This window comes from Elephantulus edwardii, unplaced genomic scaffold (assembly GCF_000299155.1).
Source record: "Elephantulus edwardii isolate Elephantulus edwardi_28Jun2011 unplaced genomic scaffold, EleEdw1.0 scaffold00010, whole genome shotgun sequence".
Classification (NCBI taxonomy): Eukaryota; Metazoa; Chordata; class Mammalia; order Macroscelidea; family Macroscelididae; genus Elephantulus; species Elephantulus edwardii.
In genome coordinates this window covers 19197226-19212194 of record NW_006399760.1, presented here as the reverse complement: position 1 = coordinate 19212194, position 14969 = coordinate 19197226, and the positions used below count along the sequence as shown (strand labels likewise).

At 39.0% G+C, this 14969-nt stretch overlaps 1 pseudogene; it reads left to right on the top strand.

Moving 5' to 3' along the window:
• The first annotated feature begins 792 nt into the window (after positions 1–792).
• Positions 793–1377, top strand: LOC102844941 (annotated as a pseudogene).
• Positions 1378–14969: the final 13592 nt, after the last annotated feature.

The following is a 14969-nucleotide window of genomic DNA, read 5'->3' as shown; positions in this document are numbered from 1 at the left end:
GCTCCAGTGCAATTTTCAGAGTCTCTTCTGACATCCATTTTGGTCTTTTCTTCCTCTGCTGTCTTTGCAATGACCATCTGCACTCTTCCTGGATGATAAGAGTAAGTACTTTAAAACCAAAGACTATAAAATTCATCAGAGAAAAGCCAGCAAGAACTCTGGAAGCCCTAATCCACAGTATGAATAGTCTTCCAAGCATAATGAAAAACCTACAACCATAAGAGAATAAAATAGATGAATGGACCTTCTAAGAATCAAGTCCCTTTGCACATCAAAAAACTTCTCTAACAGGATAAAAAGGAAACCCACAGACTGGGGAAAAATATTTGGCAATGACATATCTGATAAGGACCTTATATCTAAAATTTATAGAATACTCTAGCACTTCAACAAGAAAATGTTAAAAAAAAATCACAAAATGGGCACAGGATATTAACTACTTCACCAAAGACATTCAGATGGCAAACACAGGAAGAAATATTCAAAATCTCTAGTATCAGTCATCTCGTTATCAGAGAGATGCAAATAAAAACCATTATGAGATATCATCTCAACCCAACAATAATAGCAAAGTTCAACAGGCCATAACAACACATGCCAGAGAGTTATGGAGAAATTCCCACTGCTGGTGAGAATGTATAAAGGGACAGCCACTATTGGAAGGCAATCTGGGGCTTTCTCAAAAAGTTGGAAATAGAAATACTATTTGACCCAGCATTCCCACTCCTGGGAATATACCCTAAAGCAATCAAAGCTGCTCTTCCTAGGCCATTGCTCAGCATGAAAAAGGCCATGTTCAGTTCAAGCGTGAAGATTGTGAAGCCCAATGGTGAAAAGCTGGATGAATTTGAATATGGCATCTGTCAGGCTCTTCTTGAACTGGAGATGAACTCAGACCTAAAGGATCCATTAAGGGAGCTGAATATAACAGCAGCAAAGGAAACTGAAGTTGGGGGTGGTCAGAAAGCCATTATAATCTTTATTTCTGTTCCTCAACTGAAATCTTTCCAGAAAATCAAAATCCGCTTAGTATGTGAACTGCAGAACATTTTCGGTGGAAAGCACATTGTCTTTATTGCTCAGAGGAGAATTCTGCCTAAACCAACTCAGAAAAGCTGCACAAAAAATAAACAAAAGCGCCCCAGGAGTTTCACCCTGAGAGCTGTGCATGATGCAATCCTTGAAGACTTGGTCTTTCCCAGTAAAATTGTGGGCAAGAAAATCTGTGTAAAACTGGATGACAGCTGACTTATAAAGGTCCATTTGGACCAACCACATCAGAATAACATAGTACGTAAGGCTGAAACTTTTTCTGGTGTGTATAAGAAGCTCATGGGCAAGGATGTTAATTTTGAATTCCTAGAGTTTCAGTTGTAAACAAAATGATTATATAAAGGTATTTTTCAGAGTTGCTGTTGTTATGTGCCATCGAGTCATTTGTGACTCATAGCGACCCTATGTACAAGAGGCCTAAATGCCATTCTATCCTGTGCCAACCTCGCCGTCGCAAACACATTTATTCCCACCACTCCACTCACAGAATCGATCCATCTCATTGAGGGTCTTCCTCTCCTGCACCATCCCTCCACTCTCCCAAACAAGATGTCCCTCTCCAAGGACCAGTCCCTCCTTGCAACATGCCCAAAGTATGTCAGATGAAGCTTCAGAATCCTTGGCTCCAGGGAACATTCTGGCTTCACCCTCTCTAGGACAAATCTGTTTGTTCTCCTAGCAGTCCATGGTATATTCAACACTCTTCTCCAGCACCACAACTCAAAGGCATCAATTCTCCTTCTATCATCCCTAGTCACTGTCCAACTCTCTGATGCATAGCATGTAAATGCAAAGACTATAGCCTGGATCAGGCGTACCTTAGTCTCCAGCCTGATGTCGTTGCACTTCAGTACTCTTGAGAGGTCCCTCACAGCTGACTTTCCCAATGCAATTTGTCTCTTGATTTCCTGGCTGCTGTTAACAAGAGTGCTGATTGTGGAGCCAAGCAAACTACGACTGTTAACTATCTCAATCGCTTCACCATCCATACTGATGCTGCCAATTGGCCCAGTGATGTGAATCTGTTTTCTCGATATTGAGCTTCAATCCATATTGAAGACTGCAGTCCTTGACCTTCTGCAGCAAGCACTTCAGGTCCTCCTCAGTTTCAGTGAGCAGGGTTGTGTCATCTGCATAATGCAGGTTGTTGATGATTCTTCCACCAATCCTGATGCCACATTCCTCCTCATACAGCCCAGCATCTCGGATGATCTGTTCTGCATATAGATTGAAAAGGTATGGAGACAAAATACACCCTTGACAGACCCCTTTCTTGGTTTTGAACCATCCAGTGTTTCCCTGCTCTGTCCTGATGACTGCCTCTTGGTCCAAGTATAGGTTACACATTAGCATGATCAAATGTTATGGGATTCCCATTCTTCTAAGAGTCAGCCATAGCTTGTTGTGATACACATACACTCACACTTTTGTTCAGAGTAAAAAAAAAAAATCAAAGTCACCATCCAAAGAGATGTGTGCACACACGTTTATTGCTATGTTATTCACAATAGCAAAGAGATGGAAGCAACTCAAGTGCTCATCAACTAAATGAACACCCAAATTAATGAATAGAAAAACTATGGTATATTCACAAAATAGAATATTACATAGCGTTGAAAAACAATGAACTCATGAAACATTACACAACATGGGAGAACGTAGAGTACATTATGCTGAGTGAAATATCTCAGTCACAAAAGGATAAATGCTGCATAACATCACTATTATAAAATAGAACAACAGACTGGGGTGAGGGTGGGGAGAGAATAGGAAAAGAATGGATAGATAAGGAACACTGTGTTGGGTCAGATGAGGGGAAGAATTGTCTGAAAGGAAAATATGAGTAGGCATTATATGTATGACAACAATCTAGAACAAGGGGTGCATTGCAGGGATGGCTGGGGAAAAAGGGGGGAGAAAATGTGCAACAATAGAAAAAAATTAAATTAATAAAAAATTTCCTACACATAATATAACTTAAAGAAACATGTAATGTTCACTAGAATCAATCTGAGTCACAAAGTCTATTAAGAGTAAACAAATATTTATTTTCAATATTGTGATCTAATACACCTATATAAAAGACAATTCAATTTGATATAAGTAGAATGGACTAGGCCGTTGTGAGATTTCTTCAATTTTGTGATTGATATGGTAAGATCAGAACAACAGAAAAGGAGAATTGTAGAATAAATGGCTGTCTGGAACATGATGAATGGATTGACTTTAACCTAAGAGGGAGTCCTAGTTTACTCTTGTATTATAAATATTTATTTTACAGAAGCTTATCTTCTATGAAGATCTTTAATTTTCTAGGAATTTAGAAAGCTGGACAAGGACTAAAGATGAAAGAAGAATTGGTGCTTTTGAGTTGTGGTGTTTGAGAAGAGTATTGAATATATCATGGATCACCAAGAGAAAAGTCTGTATTGGAGAAAGTGAAACCAAGTTTCTCCTTGAAGGCAAGGATTTTAGAACTCTGTCTCACATATTGTGGGCATGTAGCTAGGAGGGACTAATCCTTGGAGAAGGCCATCATGCTTCGAAGGGTGGAGAGACCATGCATGAGAGGTAGATCCCAGATGAGATGGATTGACACAGTATATGGGGTAATGAGGGAAAGGTGTGTCAGAGTCAATGAAACTGGCTCAAGATAGGGCAGGCTTCAAAGCTATTGTACATAAGGTCACTATGAGTTGCAAGTGACTCATTCACACATAACAACAGTTTTTATTAAGGTCTTTAGGGAGTAAGGGTTCTAAATTATTTATTTACCACTTTAAATATAAAATGACATTGTCCTTATGAAATTTTTAGTTATTTTCTCTAGCACTTTGAAGCATTCCATTGCTACTGGCATACAGCATTACTTTTTTGAGACATATGATGCCAATATAGTTGTTCATTTGTAGGTAAACCTGTATACCATGTATAACATGTGTCTTTGCTTCCCCAATTCTATCACATTGATTCTAATCCCTTTACCCTCAACTTTACCTACTCAAATGGCAACTAGTCATGTTATTTTTATCCCTTTAGCCCTCTGTCCTGCATTAAGATTTCACCAATGATTTATTTCAATTAATCCTTCTTTTAACCATATTAACTAATTATTCTTTTAATAACCTTAGTTTTCATTTAAAATAATTTGTTGATGAGTACTCTTCCATCTCTAAATTAAGTAGATTAGTCTGGTTCTGTGGAATGTATTTAATACAGATATACTTCATAACATGTTTAAATTTTAGCCACCTTTTCTTCTGAAGAGATTTTTCTCAAGAGCATAGAACCTGAATCAGATTTTAAAATATGGATATGCTGTAAACTGGATTCCATACCCTGCATATAGTTCAGTCACGCAGATTCCAGGGCCATCTAGATGACATATATTATCATCTAAAGAAAGGGCTGTACTGCTTGTTTCTGGATATACAATAGACAGTTCAGACAATGGGCAATGGAATTAGTATGATTTCCATTAAATTGATGAAAAGTGTCCTTAGGACTTCTGTAGTAAACTCTATTTTAGTTCATTTATTTATGTGCATGGGGCAGGAGGTTTCTGTTCCTATCCTTATCTGGACATTCAGAGTCCGCCCAGTCCCTTTAGCTTCAGTTTCTACGTACTCTGACAAGTTCTTTATCTGTATCTCCTGCATGGACTGTTCCTTTTTAATTTCATGTTTAAAACAATTTTTTTTATATTTTAAAAATATTTAACATGTAGCATTTCTTTCTTTTTTTTTTAGCTCAGGTCAAGTGTAGAAACCTTCATAATTATAAAGGTCAGTAGTTAAACTTTTTCATCATTGCTCAGATTGAGGAGTCATTGCACACATGCATGCACAGACACACACACACACACACACACACTCCTCATTCACTTTCTCAACCCCCCATGCTTAAGCACCCAATTCCTCAGTTACCCACTATCATATTTATCAACACACATACACACACACAGACATACATATTTAAACACACACAGCAGACATAAGTGTTCTAAGTTATTTTCTATTATTGCTTCCCAGAACTATAGAGATCATGCATCAGATAGACTGGACAGTCTTCTGATGCTCAGATAACATGTAGCATTTCTACATGCCTTAAAGCAGAATGCACAGAGGCAAGGATAGTTAAGTTTCATCTCATATACTTTGGGTATGTAGACAGATCAATATTTGGAAAAGGAGAACATTCTGGGAAAGATGTAGGGTTAGAGAATGAGAGGAAGACCTCAACAAGATGAACTGACACAGTGATTGTAACAACAGGTTCAAGTATATCAGAGATAGTGAGGATAGGGTAGGGTTCAGATCTGTTGTTGATAAGGTTGCTAGGAGTCATCGTCAGCTCAATGGCACCTAACAACAACAAAGCATAAAGGGAGATAATTTTAGCTTATGCTCCATTAATCAACAGTATCTAAAAATCTAAAATTTCCAAAGAGTATCACAGATTATATTCGCAGATAGCAACAGGGAAAAACCTAGTTGTAATTGCACTTTTAAAAAAATTGATATTTTAATGAAAGTTTATAGATATCTTGTATTTCCATTCATTCATAGTTGCATATTTTCCTCCCTTCCCTTCCCCAGTTTGCTTTTCTCTTGGGGGAAAAAAACCCCCTCTTTCATTGTTGTACAATCCCCCTTCATACAACACAGTTGGCATTCTTTGAATGTTTGATATATGGCATTCCACTGTCTTTTGCTCACATGGTTTCTTCTGAGAAGTTGGCACGTAATCTTATTTGCTCTCTCTTATAGGTTACACTTTGTTGCTCCCTAGGTGCTTTCAGAATTCTCTCTTTATCCTTGGTTCTGGCAAATTTGACTATGATATGCCTTGGTGTTTTTCTTTTGGGTTCTATTTTATATGGTGTTCTCTCAGATTCTCGAATATATATTCTCTCATTCTTCATTATGCCTAGAAAGTTTTCTTCTAGTAATTCTTCCACAATTTTCTCAGTGAATTTATTTACTTCTTCCTGTTCTGGGATTCCAATTATGTACTTGTTATTCTTCTTGATGGTGTCCCACATTATTCTTTGGCTTTCTTCTTTTTACTTCCTTTTTTATTCTGCTTATTGTTCTAGCAGATCAGTGGTGACAATTCTTCTGTTTCACTGGTTCTGTGTTCCATCTCTTCCACTCTGCTCATATATACCTCCAACAAGTTGACAGCATCTGAAACACTGGTCCTCATATTTTGGATTGTGGTTTCTTGTTTTTCCAGAGCCTCTAATGCCTCATTTGTTTTATATGCATTGTTTTAGAATTGTTTTTTTAAGTTCCTATTGGTTTTTGCTTGCAGTGTCCTATAATTCTTTAAGTTTATCTTTCACCCATTGAAAACATTCCATCACTGTTCTCTTAAGTTCTGTGTTAGAAAGTTCCATCAGAATCTCTGGCTTCAAGAAATCCATGGATACTGTGTCACTTTTTGGGGGTGACTTTTTGGTTGCTTTGGGTTTGTGTAGGCTGTGAGGTAGCCTGCTTCCTATGTAACATTGCTGTGGTAGAGTTTTTCACAGCTGGTGCAACAGGCTCTTGGTCTGACGTCACTGCTCCAGAGAAGGGTGGGCAGCTACTTAGCCTGAGTTTTTCTCTGAACTTTTGACTTAAGGGAAGGCTTCCTTCAACTTGGGAGAGATAAGGCAGGTGAATTAGCAGCTTCCTCTGTCAGACAACTACTACAGCTAGGCTTTCCCAGGGTGCTCTGGGCTAAAGGCAGTTCATGCTTTCAGAGGGAAGAGGAAACAAAATGGGTTCACCTGTGATTCTGATGTTTCTGGTGCAGTTCAAAGGGGCAGAAGTGGCTCATCCTCTAGGCACGGAGGCTGTGGCAGCTAGGCTGTGGGGCCAGGTGCTCCAGATGGTGATGTCAGGTCCTCCACACAGTGAGACCAAGGACTCCCAGGCAGCAGGAGTGGGACTTCCAGGGGACAGGGCTAGACTTCAGGTGGCAGGTGGAGCATCCAGGCAGCAGGACTAGGATTTACAGGTGAAGGGTTGGTGTTGGGCTTCCAGACAGTGGGCGGGAGTGTCCAGGAAGCTGGGTAAGGTCCTTCAGGCAATGAGTTCAGGGGTCCAGGTGGCAGGGCCAGGGGCCTCTAGACAAAGGGGGAGGACCTCACCAGGCAGTGATGCCATAGGCTAGTGCTCCAGACAAGAGACCAGTCCAGTACACACTAAGACATTTTTAAGGCAGGGACCTAGTTAATTGACTGAATACAAAGAGTAGAGGCTGTGCACGTAGAACATAATTCCACTTTTCAATATAGCTTCAATATTTCTAAATCTTATGAGCAGCATGATTATAAATTATACACTTATGCCAAGTAGTGTAATAAACACTCAGGATACAGTGGCTGCAAGAGAGACATAGTCCTTGTGCCTTCATAAAATATCAGGATCAAAGACTCAATAAGAACCACTGGTGACATGTAACTGCTAAACATTAGTATGAAAATTTTTGAAAGGAGGAAAACAATGGGCTTGAAATTCAGAAAGGTATACTAAAATTCCATTTCTGCATGTATTAACTAGGTAACTACAGAGATAAGAAACAACATCCTCATTTACCAATTAGAAAACTGAACCTTAAAGACTTAATAAGTAAATATTCTAAGCTATTGTGTGGGTCAAACGCAATTACATAGATGAAGTATCCTTTACTTAGATGGCCTTCAAGAAATCCTAGCTGCCTCATGCCCTACTCCTCTTTCTTTCCTCCTCCTCCAGATACCCTTGGTAGGAGAACAGAGCCCAGACAAGGGCTACAATTACTCAATTTTATTCTATACTCATTATCTTTATCTCATTGCCATTAGTAATGGAGGGTCAGCTGTGAATCAGTGTTACAACAAGTATTCCACACTAACTATACAAACCTGGTACACAATATTGAGCCATATTCACCAACTTTTTAAGAGGATTCAGAAACTATCCCTACTGCAATCAAATGGGAAGTTGGCATGAATGACAGTTAATGTCCTTTCCACTTATAAAATTCTATGATATTTATGGAATGAAAATAATAAAGAATGTCCATTATGTCAAAAAGAATTATATATATCATGTTCTCCTAATACTTCAGATTCCTGCTGCCTTGTTTTACAGCATACAAACGTAAAGAAAAATTTTCATCAAATACAGGATGCAAAACTCACATAACTGCATTTCTCTGCATAATGATATACATTTAGATGTATATAAACTGAACGTTTTCCACAATGCAATACTATCTCACCACTATAACAATGCCAATGATTTTTTTTAAGGAAGAGAACAGAAGTTGGTGAAGTTGTTAAGACACTGGAACCCTCATCCATTGCTGGTGGGAATGGTAAGCACTGTGGAAAACATTTTAGTAGTTCCTAAAATAGAAAAGTAGAAAACTTCTAGTTTGTTGCTATATAAGAGTATGATTTGCATGAAGACTAATTTTAAACACACTTTTTTGGATGTGACTCAAATTTTAAGAGAAAGCTAAAACTCACTTCCTAATTAACAGATTTTTCATTGCCTTTTGAAAAATTGAAAATAGTCTATATTTCCAAATATTTCTTGAAGGAAAGAGAGTCAGCATATTTCTTAGCAGAGTAGGTGGCAAGACTTTATTGTGATTACTTTGAACATTTCATCAGAAGGAACTGTTTAGTGGAGAAAGACATCCAGCATGGTATAGTAGAGAATCAGTGAAAAAAGAGGTAGACCCTCAGTGAGATGGAATGATCTAGTGATGATAGCAATGATTTTGATGATAGTGTAGGATCTGACAAAGTTTCATTATTAGACATAAGATCATTGTGAATTAGAATCTCCTGCTTTTACACCATTTTTGAAAAGGTACTCATGACACTAAAAGCAGGCAAAAATTCTTTATGAGCAAGACAAAAAAGCTACCACGTTTAGATGTTGAAAACTGAACTCCAGTTTTTAAAATAAAAATTGGATTGTTGGGTTTGCTCATATGGAACCTATACCTGGGCTAGGGTATGTTGTGTGAACATTGCATGGTTTAAAATTGAGAAGGGAGAGTATCGGAGTTTTATTCTCTCTCCATACCTATTCAATATATATGCTGAGCAAATTATCTGAGAAGAAGGATTCTTACGAAGAGAAATATGGCATCAGAATTGGAAGGAGACATCAATAACCTGCGCTATGCAGAAGACACAACCTTGCTGGCTGAAAGTGAGAACTTCAATCATCTTTTGCAGAAGATCAAAGAATTTAGCCTTCAGAATAGACTGCACCTCAATATCAAGAAAACAAAGATTCTTACCACTGGACTAATAGGCAGTGCCATGATGGATGGAAAAGACATTGGAACTGTCAACAGCTTTATCTTGCTTGGGTATACAATTAACACCCTTGGTACCAGCAGTCGGGAAATAAGGAGACACATTGCACTGGGAAAATCTGCAGTTAGGGACCTCTCCAAATTATTGAGAAGTAATGATGCTAGTTTGAGGACTAAGGTGTCTGATTCAGGCCATGGTCTTTCCGATTACTTGCTATGCATCTGAGAGTTGGACAATGAATAGGATAAAAGAAAAAGAATTGATGCCTTTGAGCTGTGGTATTGGAGAAGAGCACTGAACATACCATGGATGGCCAAGAGAATGTACAGATATATCTTGGAGAGGGTCAAGCTGGTGGGAGGCAGGAATGATGAGGCTACACTTCACATATTTTGAGCATGTTGCTAGGAGGGGCTATTCCTTGGGGAAGGACATGATGACGGGAAGGTTGGATGATCAGCAAAGAAGAGAAAGACCCTCAACTAGTTGGATTGACATGGTGACTGCTGCAATGGGTTCTTGTGTGTCAGGAAACATTGAGAATGGTGCAGGATAGAACAGGGTTCAGATCTTTTGTTCATAGGGTTGCTATGAGTTGTACTAGACTCGATGACAACTAACAAGAACAACTACTGATTTAAAGAAGACTCATCAAAAACCTCACAGTATGCAGATCACACAACCTTGTTTGCAGAAAGTGAAAAGGACTTGAAGCACTTACTGGAGATCTTCAGTCTTCAATACAGATTACATCTCTACATCAAGAAAGCCAAAATCCTCACCACTGGACCAACAGACAACATCATCATAGAGAAGTTCACAGAAGTTGTAAAGGATTTAATTTTACTTATATCCACAACCAATACCCATGGCAGCAGGAGTCAAGAAATCAAAGGATGTATGTAGTGCATTGGGAAAATCTTCTGGTAAGGACCTCTCTGAAGCACCAAATAGCAAGGATATTAGCAAAAAGAGGTGTCACTCATCCAAGCCATGGCATTTTCAATGGCCTCCTATACATCTGAAAGTTGGACAACGAATAAAGGTGACAGATGATGAATTGATGTCTTTGAATTGTGAAGAGTAGTGAAAATCCCATGGATTGGCAAATAAACAAATAAATCTGTCTTAGAGGAATAAACCCAGAGCTCACTTTAGAGCTAAGGACAGGGAAACCTTGTCTGACCTACTTTGGACATGTTGTCAGGAAGGACTAGTCTTTGGGAAAAGCAGAGGGTCAGTACAAGAGAAAAAGAGCTTCAATGAGACAGACTGACATATTGACTACAACAATGGATTTGAGCATGGCAGAAATAGTGAGGCTGGTGCTGGGCACAGTCAGGTTTTGATTGGTTGATCATAGGGCTGCAATGAGCTGTAAGTGAATCAATGGCACCAAACAACATTGTATCCTTGCATAAATGTGCTCACCCACTAATTAAACTTGTGAATATCTTTCCCATCAATGAAATAATTTTCCCAGTTTGCATCCATAGATCATTTTTAAGAGGTATATGCCAAATCATTTATACATTGTTGTTGTGTACCTTAGAGTTGAAACCAACACATAGCTGACCCTCCAGCGGGTTTTCCGAGGCAGTTAATTGCATGAGAGGAGACTGACCATTCTTCTCCCATGAAGCAGCTGGTGGCCTCGAACCGCATGCCATTAGGATTGCAGCACACCTTCTTTGCCACTAGGCCACCAGAGCCCCCTTTTATACAATAAACAACCAAACAAAATACAATAAAAACAATGTCATAGAGTTAATTCTGATGCATGGCCACCCCTTTGGTTATAGAGTAAAGATCTACAGGATAGGATTTTCAGCAACTGAGTCTACAGTCCACAAGAGGATGTAAGGCCAGGTGGAAGCATAGAGGAAAAGGAAGCTTCAATATCTTTCTCCAAAAGATAGGATTTTCTTGGCTCTAATCTTTATGGAATCAACCCACCGGACCTTTCTTCCATGCTACTACTAGGAAGTTTTGCACTACCAACATGTAAGAAAATTGAGCACAAAGCAGTTGGACCACCCAGGGGCCTTCACTTAAGCATTCTCTCTCATTCTTTCTTGCATAGCTGTTGAGTTGGAACCTAACTTATAGCTGACCTTTCAATGGGTTTCTGAGACTGTAAATCTGTAATAACAAAGGAGGAGATTGTCCATCTTTCTCCCATGGAGCTGCTGACAGATTTGAACTGCTAGAGAGGACCTTTGAGTGCACCTCCCCACACATTACACTGCCAGAGCTTATGTACATTAAAGTCCACAAAATGTCAAGTAACAATCATCCTGAATGAGAGGAGAGTAAATATCATATATAGGGCCTTCCATGAACAGTGTTCTTCTGTTTATGAATTACTTTTTTACTCTCTGCATCCTAGAAACCAAGGGAGACACAGTGGAGTATACAGATCTCTTTATTTTAGAAAACAAAACTCTCTCCTGGTATTTAATTCTCCAATTAATTGGCCTTCTGCATCATCATAGAGAGAACACAAAAAATATACAGACAAAGCCTGATATTTGTTTAAAAGAGCTCCAGATGGGCCCTTCATTTTGCCATTTCTTTTTTTTTTTTTTTTTAAAGTCAAAGGCATAATAAAAGGTAGCTCTATGGCAGTATGTCTGCTGCCAGGTAGGAAAATGGGAAATATTTTCTCCCCTTTTCTCTAGGGTAGAAGTGCCTTTAAATTTGAGAGAACAATGTAACTGGGCACAGATTCTACAGAAAAGCTGCAGGCACACAGGTGTCTGTAGCATTAATGAGCACATCCATTGGCAAAACTGCATCGGTGTAAACAACGGCCAGCACAGGTGGGCACAGGCAACACTGCTTTACGTTCCCTATCTTTGTTTGCTTTACAAAACACAGTTAATAACTGACTGAAGCTCTCATACTAGAAATCTAAGTCGGAACGCCTGACAGTTGGCTAGGATCTGTTATTCTACATTTGCTGAGAGGAGGAGTGGGTGCATCATCCCACAGATATACTCTTTAATAGATGGCATCACTCAGGAGAGAAAACTCCCCACACCGGCCCATTTGGGGCGGCCGCCATGGCCAACACTTTTGACTTCATTTTGTCTTAGTTGACATAGAAAAATGATCATGTACATACAGTGTTCATACAGATGTGTTTTTATTTTGAATGTGTATGTATATATTTGAGTCTGAGAGAATGAACCAAAACAGATATCTTAGATAGTAAGTTCATTTAGACATAAATGTATATAAAATATGGTGAAGGGAACTCTGCTGGCCCAGTGGATAAGGAGTTGTGCTGTCAGCCCCAAAGGCAGGTGGTTCAAATACACCAGCTGGTCCTCCCAAAGAAAGACAGGCAACCTCCTCTTGTGCAATTTACAGTCTCTGAAAGCCTGCTGGGTGTGGGGTCTGATGGGGGTGTAACTATGAATCAGCTTCAACTTGAAAGCACATAATAATGACAACCAGGAATGAGACTTCATTTCACATACTTAAGGTATATTGTTCAGGGTGCACAAGGCCCTTGAGAAAGACATCGTGTTTGGAAAGGTAGAGGGTCAGTGAAAAAAGAGGAAGACCCTTAATGGAATGGACTGACACAGTGACTGCAAAGGGCTTAAGCACAGGAGAGATTACACACATGAAATAGGACAGGGCAGGAGGTCTTTAGTTCTGTTGTACATTGATAGAGTCCCTGAGTTGGAGCCAAGTTGACAGCATATAACAAAAACAACACATAGGTACATGTGTGTGAACACTGCAGGGACATTTTTATAAGCTGATACATTGCACTGAAGCAAAATTAATGTGCAGTTGTTGTGTACTGTTGAGTCAGAACCGACCCACAGCTGACCCTCCAGCAGGTTTTCAGAGGCAGTTAGTTGCTTGAGAGAAGACTGTCTATCCTTCTCCTCCAGAGCAGCTGGTGGATCTGAAGCATGTACCTTTGGGTTGGCAGCACAATTCTTCACCACTAAGCCACCAGAGCTCACTACCTACGGTCTTGGCTGTGAAAATGTCCCTAAAGCTCTGTTTAAAGGCTGTTTTGCTGACTGCACCAGCTGCTTTCAGTACTCACACACCAATCTTTCACCTGGGAGAGGTTTAAGCTGAAGAACTCTTACTGCATATTTGTCCCATCTTCATTCATGCTTGGGTGGTGCAAAGGGTTAATGTACTCATCTACTAACCAATACATTAGAGGTTCAAGCCCCTCCACAGGTGCCTTAGAAGCTCACTTCTAAAAACCAGTCATTGAAAACCCTATGGAGTACAGTACAAATGAAGCTACCATCCGTGGAAATCAACTGGTAATAATTGAGAGAAGATAGTTTACTTACATGTTGGTCATTGTTCATAGCACCCCTGACACCTCAAATTTATTCCTGTTTTTGAATCCAAAAATATAAAGTTGGTATCTGTTAATATAATTTTTAATCAGAAGGCTGTTTTTTAAAAAAAAACTGCATGCCATGGCAAAAGAACACTGTGCTGATGTTTGCATAGGTAGAAAATCCAGAACAGATTACTGAAGGAACCCTCTGGAAGCTTGACAAGCTTATAAAAGAGATCCTAATAAAAAATTCTAGTGTTCTGCATATATAACAGAGTAACAGCATACCACTTGCTCTATAAATTATCACTATTACCACCTGGAGCAGGAGGAAATGTATGTATATAAATACATATACGTGCATAATGTTATAGTCCCAGAGGAAATGGAAGAATTATTTTCACTAAATAGTGTTTTAATTGCAATATGAAAAAAATAATTTAAGGATCAGTTTATGACCCCATAAGGGTAAAGTTAGGTGAAATCTTTTTTAATAAAAAGGGGAAGGAAGAGCCTTTGTAGACATTCAGACCTGAACCTATGGATTCTAGCAGGGCAATCTATCACTCTGAGACTCAGTTTCCCCATCAATAAAATTGAGATACTTAAGTACTTTTTTTTTTCTGAGAGTTGTTACAGGAATTAAATGAAAATTGGTAAGTTCCTTCCTGCTCCTGTTTTTATTATCAAGTTCTTAAATCAATTTGAATGGTACGTGAGGAGAGTCCTTGTTCTTCTATAGACTACTAAACTAACCAATCTCATTAAACTCATGTCATTTCAGGAGAGATTTATGAAACAAGTGAGATATTTATCTTTTAGGGTTTCAGATTCTATGATTATATGATGGCATTTATATGTGAGAAGGTTGTAAAATCCCTTTGAAGACCTATTTTAAGAAAACAATGCATTGTTAATTGCTATTGAGCCAACTCAGGGTGACATGATGTGTACAGAAGAGAACTGTTCTATGAGGTGCTCAAGGCCACCATGATTTCTGTTTATAGCATTTCTGCGCAGATTTAAGCCCCGAGCCTTTTGGTTATACATCTAATACTTAAAGATTTATGCTTGGGTATATTATGTAGGCCTCACCAGATCACTTTAAGTAACCTGATTTCTGATAGATATATAGATAGAGATATATAATTTGTCTGTACTCATAAGGGAACACTAGTGGCCTTGTGGTAAGAAGCAGCATTGTACTACAATCTCAGAGGTGCACGGTTTGAATCCACCAGATGCTCTGCCGGGGAAGGAGGGACAATCTCCTCCTGT